The 9725-nt window shown below is 39.8% G+C and overlaps 1 protein-coding gene across 1 annotated transcript in view; it reads right to left on the bottom strand.

Moving 5' to 3' along the window:
* Nucleotides 1-9725, bottom strand: part of Retreg1 (reticulophagy regulator 1) — a 40081-nt gene that overhangs the window by 18836 nt on the left and 11520 nt on the right. The window lies entirely within an intron of this gene.

The raw sequence follows: 9725 nt of genomic DNA, 5'->3' as shown, positions 1-9725 counted from the left end.
AACTTAAATGAGACCTCAGAATGATTGGGAACACCCCACACACACACGTGTATACACACTCTCTGCGCACATGAAAGTCACCTGTTAAAAATGGCTTTAGTATCTCAGGCTATTGGAGAAAAATAAATTCAAAAACTGAACTGGGGATTGGATAAGTGAGGGGAATGTGTTACATATAAGACTTTTTCATTATTGGACATTTTATAGGATAAAAATATAGCTGTGTGGTTATATACATTCCAAATGTGAAAAGTATGTTTACAACTGAGGACTACTCTTCAAAAAAAAATTTCTATTTTTGACATATTAAAACTCAAATGCTTTCACATTTCTTAAGCTTTAGATTTGAGGAGATAGTCACCAATGAAGCCATCAAGCTGGAATGGATGGGCTAAGAGAGGAAGGGAAGCTGATGGAAGAGAAAAGAAATGAATCTTTAAGTCTCAGCTGGAGCTCTCCATACTGCTTAGGACCAAAAGGCAAGAAGCTGCATGCAAAGCAGGTCCACCCACAGGTCTCTCTGCCACTGAAGCCAATTCCCTTTTGCATGACGCTCATTTTTGGTTTGATTTCTGGCATTTGCAACACAAAGTGCTTCAACTTCAGTTTCTCAACTGAAGCAATGGAAATTATATGTTTTAAATTATGATGTAGATATAACTATAAAAATAATTATAGAATAAGATTACACAGATTGGCAAGACATCTTGTATGGGTGGCAGTTTTTAGTTGAAAGATCCAAACAGGTTGAGTAACAAGTCAAATAAATGAGGTTTACCATTTCAAGTAAAGGGGGTTCTAGACAGCCTGAAATAGCAGCAGCTAAGTCTTCCCAGGGGCCAGGCACTCTTATGCTTTTTCTAAACCTATTATCTCATTTAATACTCATGACTAACTTGTGAGTGAAGTACTATTTATTATGCCTGTCTAACTGCTGAGGAAACTGAGACCCAAATTCTTTAACTATCTGGCTCAAGGTCACAGAGTTAATGGAACAGGAAAGTGACAGACACAGAAGAACGCTGCCTGCACTGGAGCATGGAGATCGTTGCAAAGATAAATGCCAAAGAGCATTAAGGCAGTGACATCATGGATCCCGCACAAGCTAAGTAAGTCAAGCCAGAAATGTACATACCAGCTCTGCTTCCCAAGTGAAACTGTGAAATTTAGATTCCTCTTTTCTCTTTAAGCTCATTAACAGTTTCAAAGTAGTGTCCACAGCATGACTCTATACTCTGTTTCTCAAACTAAATTACCACCTTTGTATACAACAACCATGACCATAGCTGCAGTTTGCTAAACACTCAGCAAACACTGTCTCAAGTCATCTCTGCATGATCCCCTCTGAGTCATCACAACATCATGCAAGTCAAGACCAGTGTTGTCTCCATTTCACCCAAGAGAAAATGGAGGCTGAGAGGATTTGAAGCCCAGGGCTCACAGAGGGCTGGGAATGTGGCTCAGTTGGTAGACTACTTGCCTAGCATACAGGAAGCCCTGGGTTCAATTTTCAGCACCACATATACGAGAAGTAGTGGCAGACACATGCAATCTCAGAACTCAGGAGGCAGGAAGACGCAGGAGGATCAGAAGTTCAAGGTCACCCTGTGCTATGCGAGACCCTCCCTTACAAGAAAATAAATACTGAAATGAATTATAAAAAGTAAACATCCAGAGAAGAAAATATCAAAAACATTTAACAGTGATTATTTAGTGACAACCATGTGTGCTCTTTTTTCATTTATTTCAATGTTTCTATAAATAATAAAATAGGTAATAATTAGCATATATATATATATATATATATATACATATCAGAGCTACAGAGATAGTTCAGTCAGTAAAGTGCTTGCTATGTAAGGACCCGACTTCAATCGCCAGAAGCTATGTAAAAAAGCCAAGCATGGTAGCAGACACTTGTAATCTCAGCACTGGAGAGGCAGAAACAGATCCCTGGGGCTTGCTGGTCAGTCAAAATCCAAATAAGTGAGCTCCAGGTCTCAGTGAGAAACTCTATCTTAAAAACAAACAGACTGGGTCTTTGAGTCTGAGGAAGGACATGTGAGGCTGACTTCTGACCTCCCAAGTACACACACACACATGCACATACACATACACCAAAAAAAACAAGGCCTCTTAAAAATACAGAAACTAATAAACTACCTTAAAACTAGGGAGTTAAGAAGTATACCTCACATTGTCTGGAACTAGAAATCAGTATTTCCTGTAGGGTTTTTTTCCCCAGCCAAACTTAGGCCTTACAATCTGACTTCATGGGAAACCCTGGATCCCTGAACACACACTATGGCCATGTACTACACATGATTCACCAGCGTTTGTGACACCAGTGGAAAACAGGGCTGGGCCCTGCTAACTCGAGGAGAGCAGAAGATGAGCAAATCATCAGTCTTCACAGGGAAGGCTGGAGAGTGAGGTCTTCATCTGCATTACTTTTCAACTTTTATAGAGCAGATATTGTTGCATACACACACACACACACCCTTCTTGGCAACATTGTTTTTCATATCCCTATAAATCCATAATTCAATAATCATTTTAAACATATTTAGGCAATTTCTGACAGAATATTATGTGGCGAATGGGCATTATTTCACAGTATGGTTTTATTACTATAGCAAATATACATTGAAGCTATGCAGTATTTTTCAGAAAGTTAGCTATCTCAAAGTCCTATACTGACAGCTTTTCAAAAAGGATTTGTAATAACTTAAGTGATCACCTAGCAACTGTGACAGGCAGCTGCCAAAGGCTTCACACCTATAAATACATTTTGGCCTGGAAACCATTCTCAGTGAGTGACTAAGGGTCTCATGCTCTCCACTGGTGACCATCTGTTGATACTAATTCCTGTTGAATTTTTCTTAGAAAGGTCAGTCACTATCTGATTACAGACCTTAACATTTCTTAGCGTAATGTGTTAGAATGTTTTTAATCCGGGAGAGACTTACCCTGTTCCCCCATGAGAGAGGAACAAAGTAAGGACGATAGATTTCTCACCACAGACACTCACAGAATTAGAGCCATGACAAAGCAAATAAGAAGTGTCAACTGGAGGACTGAAGAAGCAAACGCAAGATTAAGAGATGACATAGCACTCAGCTTGAAGCTTTCACTTTCTTAGACCAATTAGCTATGGAGAAACTTCTCCCAGGGCCAGGGACAAAGAGGCTCCAGCTGAGTCCCTTCCCTACCCAGGGAGCTGAACCCCTCCTTCCTAGCTGAACCTCTCCCCCTCCCTCTCCCTCAGAGAGCAGTCACTCTGTGAAACTCTCCCTTTCTCCTTGAACTTCAAACTGCCACCCTGGGAGTGGTCACCAATGGTCTAATCCACCATTCAGCAGGATGACACTGATGGCTTTCTTGTGCTACCTATGGTCTTACAGTTTCAAGTCCCTGAGAACAAGATGCCAGCCATTCTCAGCATTTTCAGTTTTGTTCGTGTTTAATAACTAGACTTCCATAAGCCCAGGGTCTGAACAATGTAGTATCTTCACGAGCATAAGACAAGCATCCACTTGAGACTGCAGGAGTCTAAGACACCCTTTTATCTGTGAGCACCAAAGCCAAGATTTGATTTAATCACTTACCCTCAGGAAGAAAAGATTTCTACTCCATCCTCAAAGGGCAGATAAAATCAGAGTCAAGAACTGTGCCTCAAGGAAAACAGTTATTGTGGAGCAAGCTTGCTAACGTCACTTTCTATGAGGGATCTGCAATTTCCAACAAATTACAGACTAGGATTTACTGCAGTTGGATTCAAAAGTAAATGTCCCCTCCCTGCTTTTGGACTTTTGGTCTAGTTACATGAACTGTTTGGCAATTCTTTAAAACATATTTCCTAGAATGAAGAAAAAAAAATATAGCAATATAATTCCTAATTTTGTTCTTTATATACTATACCTACCATTGCACTAGTCTGAAAAAAATATATACAAACAAAGTTAACTGAACTACCAAGTTCTTCCAAAGTGTTTCTGACTTAAAGGTCAATGCATATTACATTGGGTTGGAAAATCTGCTTCCAGCCTTTGTGATAAAGAAGGATGAATGGAGCAGCCATCATGCACAGTGCTGCCAACCTAACTGCTGGACCATTTCACTGTAGGCCATGTTTATGTCTTAGTCCTTTCTTTAAGGAGTACATCTCTCATTTCCCTTCCTGTGTAAATCAGCAGTTCTATGACATAGCCAGTGGCTTTTAAAGGAATGCAATACAAAGATGATCACACTATCAGACATTAAAAAAATATATTGCTTGCTACAGAGTCTTTCTGCTTTGGAAAGTTTGTCGTGTGTTCCCTCAAACAGACTAAGAATAAGCTATCGTGTGAACAGTGTGTGTATTGCTGGTAAATTAGCATGATGTAAAATCAACAGCGGCATACAGGGAAGATGGGTATGGTATGAATTTGGGGGTGTTGAAGGCACAATCATGAAAGAGGACGTTGGAAAGTGACATTTTTGACCTGCTGCCATGAGTCTGGAAAGAAGCCAAACCCCTAATGAGAACTCCCACATTAAAATAAAACTATAAAAATTAGGAATTCTTGCCAGTTTTGGAGAATGTTTCTATAAGAGACAATATTTCCTCAATCTCCTTATGCATGTGAATAGCAACAGGAATCTGTCCAAGAATGGATGGGTTATCCTTTACTGTAGTTCAGTTACCGAGACAGATGCCATCATGTATCATGTATTGCATATATGATTTAAGAACTTCCTGGAAACAGTTATTTAAAGAGTTCCTCCACTGCTTCATTTCCATTCATATTAATTTGCTCTGGAAGACTCACGATTAAAAAATTAACATTCCTTAGTGAAGTGGAATGTAGTATAACTAATGGAGACTGCAGTATTCTAGGCTGAACTTCACCATGCCAGTGACAGGTCATCTCAGTCCTCCTTCATTCTTACCTGTGGGTGACAGATACCCATCTTTGCCACAAAAGTCTCAGCAAGCTCAAGTTTTTGCCAGCCTTGTGCAGAAGAATTTAATAACTGCCACCTGCACTTTATATGTGCATAAAATGTCAAGCCAATATGTTGGAGATCGTTTGCTCACCAAAAGCCCTTTGAGGAAGTCATTTTCTAGACCTAGATAGCACAGGGCAGCCATGTGTATGCTCCTACCTCCCACAGATCCACAGATGCAGCTTCTTCCTCCTCTCTTAGGGGCGCTATTTACAGGACTTGCTGGGTCGCAAAATGATTTTAGATGCCTTCTGCTTGGTTCCCAGGTACACAAAGGAATGTACAAATGTACACAGTTAATAATAATCATTCCACTTTCTGTTTATACATTGGTTAAAGGAAAAAGATCGGGGGAAAAAAACCTCATCTATTAGTATTATGGCAAAACAGCTCTCTGATCAACCTCAGTCATTTACTTTTCCTGTGAGAAGCATCCAGAACTCCAAAACCACAAAAAATGGAACTACCATGCTACAGTCCTTGACTGGGTCTAGCCATCCCAAATGTTGTCTCTACCCAAGCAAGCTGATGAGTTACATGGTGTTAAACATTTTTTATCCTAACCTACTTGGGAACCCATAACCCTAAGTGAAAGCTACAAAGGTAATGAGTCTTTAGGGATGCAGACACAGCCAAATGAAACCAATGGGGCTTGCTGGGCAAAAGAAAACCACTTGCTCTTAATGAACAAGTATTTGACATAAACAACATGCAGTGAAAGCAGGGAGAGCTATCAGTATATCTCTTAATTGTTGCCTTGAAATGTATGCTAAGCTTTCTGTTGTTTTGATGATGTAATGGTTGGTTTTAATTGTCAACGTGACACAACCTAGACTCACCTGGGAGAAGGGCCTCTGAGAATGTCTGTGAGAAATTATCTTAATTACATTCATTGATGTGGGAGAACTGGCCCACAGTGGTCAGCACCATTCCCTGGGCTTGGGTTCCTGGCCTGAGCAAGCGTAGAGAGGGGGATTGCCTGCATCAATTAATTGCCCTCTGCTCTTGACTGGATGCCACATGACTATCCACTTGAAGTTGCTGCCACCTTGACTTCCCCACAGTGATGGACCATGACCTGGAATTATGAGACAAATAAACCCTTTCTCCCTTCAGTTGCTTTTGTTGTATTTTATCACAACAACAAGAAATGAAACTAAGACAGAGGCAACTGCATTGACCATACGTGTTCCTTTTTTTCTTGTTTATCCATTTTCAGTAAAATGCAAAAAAAAGGTCATGAAAATGCTGTGCTTGGACAAGGTAATCACTTTTAAATACAAATATTTGTGATGGCTGCTCTAACAGATGGCCTTGTGCCATCTAATCCATGTAGTCTTTGATGAAACTGCCCAGTTCCAACATGTTTTGGGTGACATAGATAGATAGATAGATAGATAGATATAGATATAGATATAGATATAGATAGTCAAAAGACACCCCAGGCAGAAATGAAATACTTTTTTGGTTCACTTAATTTTTTTTTTTTTTGGTCTTTTTGAGACAGGGTCTCCCTGTAGCCCCAGCTGTCCTGGAACTCACTATGTAGACCAGGCTGGCCTTGAACTCACAGAGATCCGCGTGCCTCTGCCTCCTGAGTGCTGGGATTAAAGGCGTGCACCACCACGCCCAGCAATTCACTTAATTTCTATATCAAATTCCTGTACAGAATTCAAAATACAAATAGATAGGGGAGGAAGGGATCCTCTCTCTGGGTTCTGTCAACCTACTGGTATCATAAGGGCAAGTGAAATCAATGTCCTTTTAACCAATTATACTAAAGGATGTGGGATATGGCGACAGGCAGACCCAACAGCATGGCTCCTACTTGGTAGGCTGTTCAGAGGTCTGACAAGCCCACATGAGGAGTTTTGAGTTTCTTTGCTGTAAACAAGAAGTTGGACATAACTGGATGTTCACTGACTCTGGGAATCATGGTCACCTCTGAAATATGTGGACCCTGGTTAAAAACTTCCAATGACTCCCTCTGAAGTCTGAAGTTGGGCAAAACTCTGAATACTTTGTTCTACATTTATAAGAAATATTTACTTTCTCATGAATATTGGATTTAGAAATTTATGGTAATTGGAGGGTGGGAATACACAGTGCTAACAACGCTGGTTAAAACATTCCTGGTGATGTGGATGGGCAAGAACTACTAGACTACAGCTAACAGTGGCCCTTCCAGCACTGTGACAATGTCAGACCTAAGACCCAAGGCCTCCTACTAGGCTGGAAAAGGCCAAGGCAGTTTCCATTTTCTGATGTTAAAAGAATATTAAAAATGTAAAATTTCAAAGTCAGGTTATGCCAGTTCTGTGGTCCTATAATGGAGAAACTTGAAACTATATATAAAGAATTTCATCTTTCATTTATGGGGGACTGCTGTGATGGTCCATGCTGATTATGGACCAGAGCAGTTGCCCTGCTGACTTGCCTTCCATAGGCTCAGCAGGCTTGGTCTGTGAAGGCTGCCTACGTACTGCTGTCTTCACCAATGTTTTTTCATTATTTGGCAAAGTCAGTAAAGTCTAGATCAGAAAATCTGCATGTGATCAAGCCAAAGACCTTGGACTTCATTATCAACAGGGGGCTAGAGATTCAGAAATTGAAGTTAGGATATAAAAGGGAATATAAAAAAATATTAGTTACTGCTGATATCAGGTCTTAAGTACCTGTGAGTAATTAGATCATTTTCATATTTTTTATCATAGACTCTTAGAAACCTATCATTTCCTAGCCTATAAAATTGCAAACAGTGGTCACTTGTAAGCTGCTTTTTTGGCGTTGCATAACACACACACACACACACACACACACACACAGAGGCCTTATTATATGGTTTAGATTATTTGTTATTTCTAAACTCTGTTAACCAGAATTTGGATGTTCTTACACATGTTATAACTGGGAGGCTGGTTTAGAATGAACAAATCAAGACGTTCACCTTGGAGTGCTCAAGTCAATCTAGTATGTAAGCAGCTCATGTTTAAGTGCTATAGGACTTCAACAACTGCCAACTGATTTAGAGCTTGTAACAGACACTGGTTTTCTTAAAAAATTGCTATGCATAATTTATAATTTCACTTATTTAAAGACAAGTAATAATGTAATGACATAATCAAAATCAAGCTCAAGAAACTTTCTAAACATTATCCCTCTACCCTTTGTAGTCGTTCTGTCTACACTTTTTTTAAAAGTTGATACTAGCCTTTCGCCCCCTTAGATTGGATTATTCCTAGGTATATTTTAAAGCTATTATGAATGGGACTTTTCCCCCTGATTTCTTTTACATAAGTCCATTGTTGATATATACAAAAGCTGGGATATTTTGTATGTTGATTAAGACAATGAAGGAAGTCATTGAAGACATGAGAAGAGGGAAAGATTTCCTATGATTATGGATCAACAAAATTAATATTGTGAAAGTGGCTGTATTACCAAAAGCAATTTACACATTTAATGAAATCCCCATAAAAATTTCAGTGACATTCTTCACAATCCTGAAGTTCATGTGGACGCCCAGAAAGGCCCCCTCAAAGCCAAAGCAATTCTTAGTAGAAATAGCAATACTGGAGGTATCATAATATCCAATCTCAAACTACATTTCAGAGCTGTAGTAACAGAAACAGCATGGTACTGCCACAAAAACTAATGTATAGAGAAATATAGAAGAGAGGACCCAGAAAAAACCCTCACAGCTAACGGGTCACTGACTTTTCATAATGCTTTTTAAAAAAACATATCTTAGAGAAAAGGCAGCCTCTTCAACAAATGGTGCTGGAAAAACTGGATTTCTGTATGTAGAAGACCGAAACTAGACCCATATTTCTCAACCTGCACAAAATCCAATTCAAAATAAATCAAAGACTTCAATGTAAGACCTGAGACTTTGAGAGCAAATATTTACATCTTTGCTGAATACATAAAATGAAAAAAATGCAGTAGTGGTCCAATAAAACTTAATTTATGAAAACAGGCAGCAAGAAGGATTTGAACCACAAGCCACAGTCATCTACTAGTTCGGGGTGTCATGGGCTTCAAAAATACGGCTACCCAGAAGTAAAAGACACTGACCAACCCAGCAACCAACCAGGAATCATTAAGATTTCTGCCACCGTGACAGCCATCCTATTTCTTCCGAATGTGCAGGACTAGAAACTACATTAGTTGCTTTACATCATCTCCAGTCTTCATGACAGTCTGACAGGTAGGGGAAATGCCCCCATTTTCCAGAAAACAGACACAGCCACGAAGAGACAGTATCAAGACAGATACTCTTTGCAGGTCCAACCTACCAGCTTCCCAGTCTGTTCTTTCAGACAAAAAATCATGAAAAATCCTGCAGCTCCCAGTAAGTGAAAGAGATGTATACACATTGCCATCACTGGGCAACCCTGCCATATTTGACATGTAAAGTACTGCAACAGCAAAGGTTTCTCTCCCATCTTAAAACAGCCCTTGTGCTTGAAGTTTATCCTGGCTTCAGAAAGGAGGCACCTAACCTTCAGATTTTCCTGGGTGATGCTGCCAAGGTCTTTAAGAGTCAGAGCCTTAGAAACTCATTAGGGACTATAAAAGGCAAGATACCATCAAAGTCAGTGCATACTTATGGGGTATTTTCAAAGGGGGAGAGAGAGAGATTGAGAGACTGACTCTTCTCCCTCTTGTTCTTGCTCTGAGGCAAACGTACCATTGGACCTTCCCAAACATGGCTGAGTACATCAGTGTGT

This window comes from Nannospalax galili, unplaced genomic scaffold (genome assembly GCF_000622305.1).
Source record: "Nannospalax galili isolate Female #2095 unplaced genomic scaffold, S.galili_v1.0 scaffold207, whole genome shotgun sequence".
Taxonomy (NCBI): Eukaryota; Metazoa; Chordata; class Mammalia; order Rodentia; family Spalacidae; genus Nannospalax; species Nannospalax galili.
The sequence above is the reverse complement of the archived record's forward strand: the minus strand, read 5'-3'. Positions and strand labels throughout refer to the sequence as shown.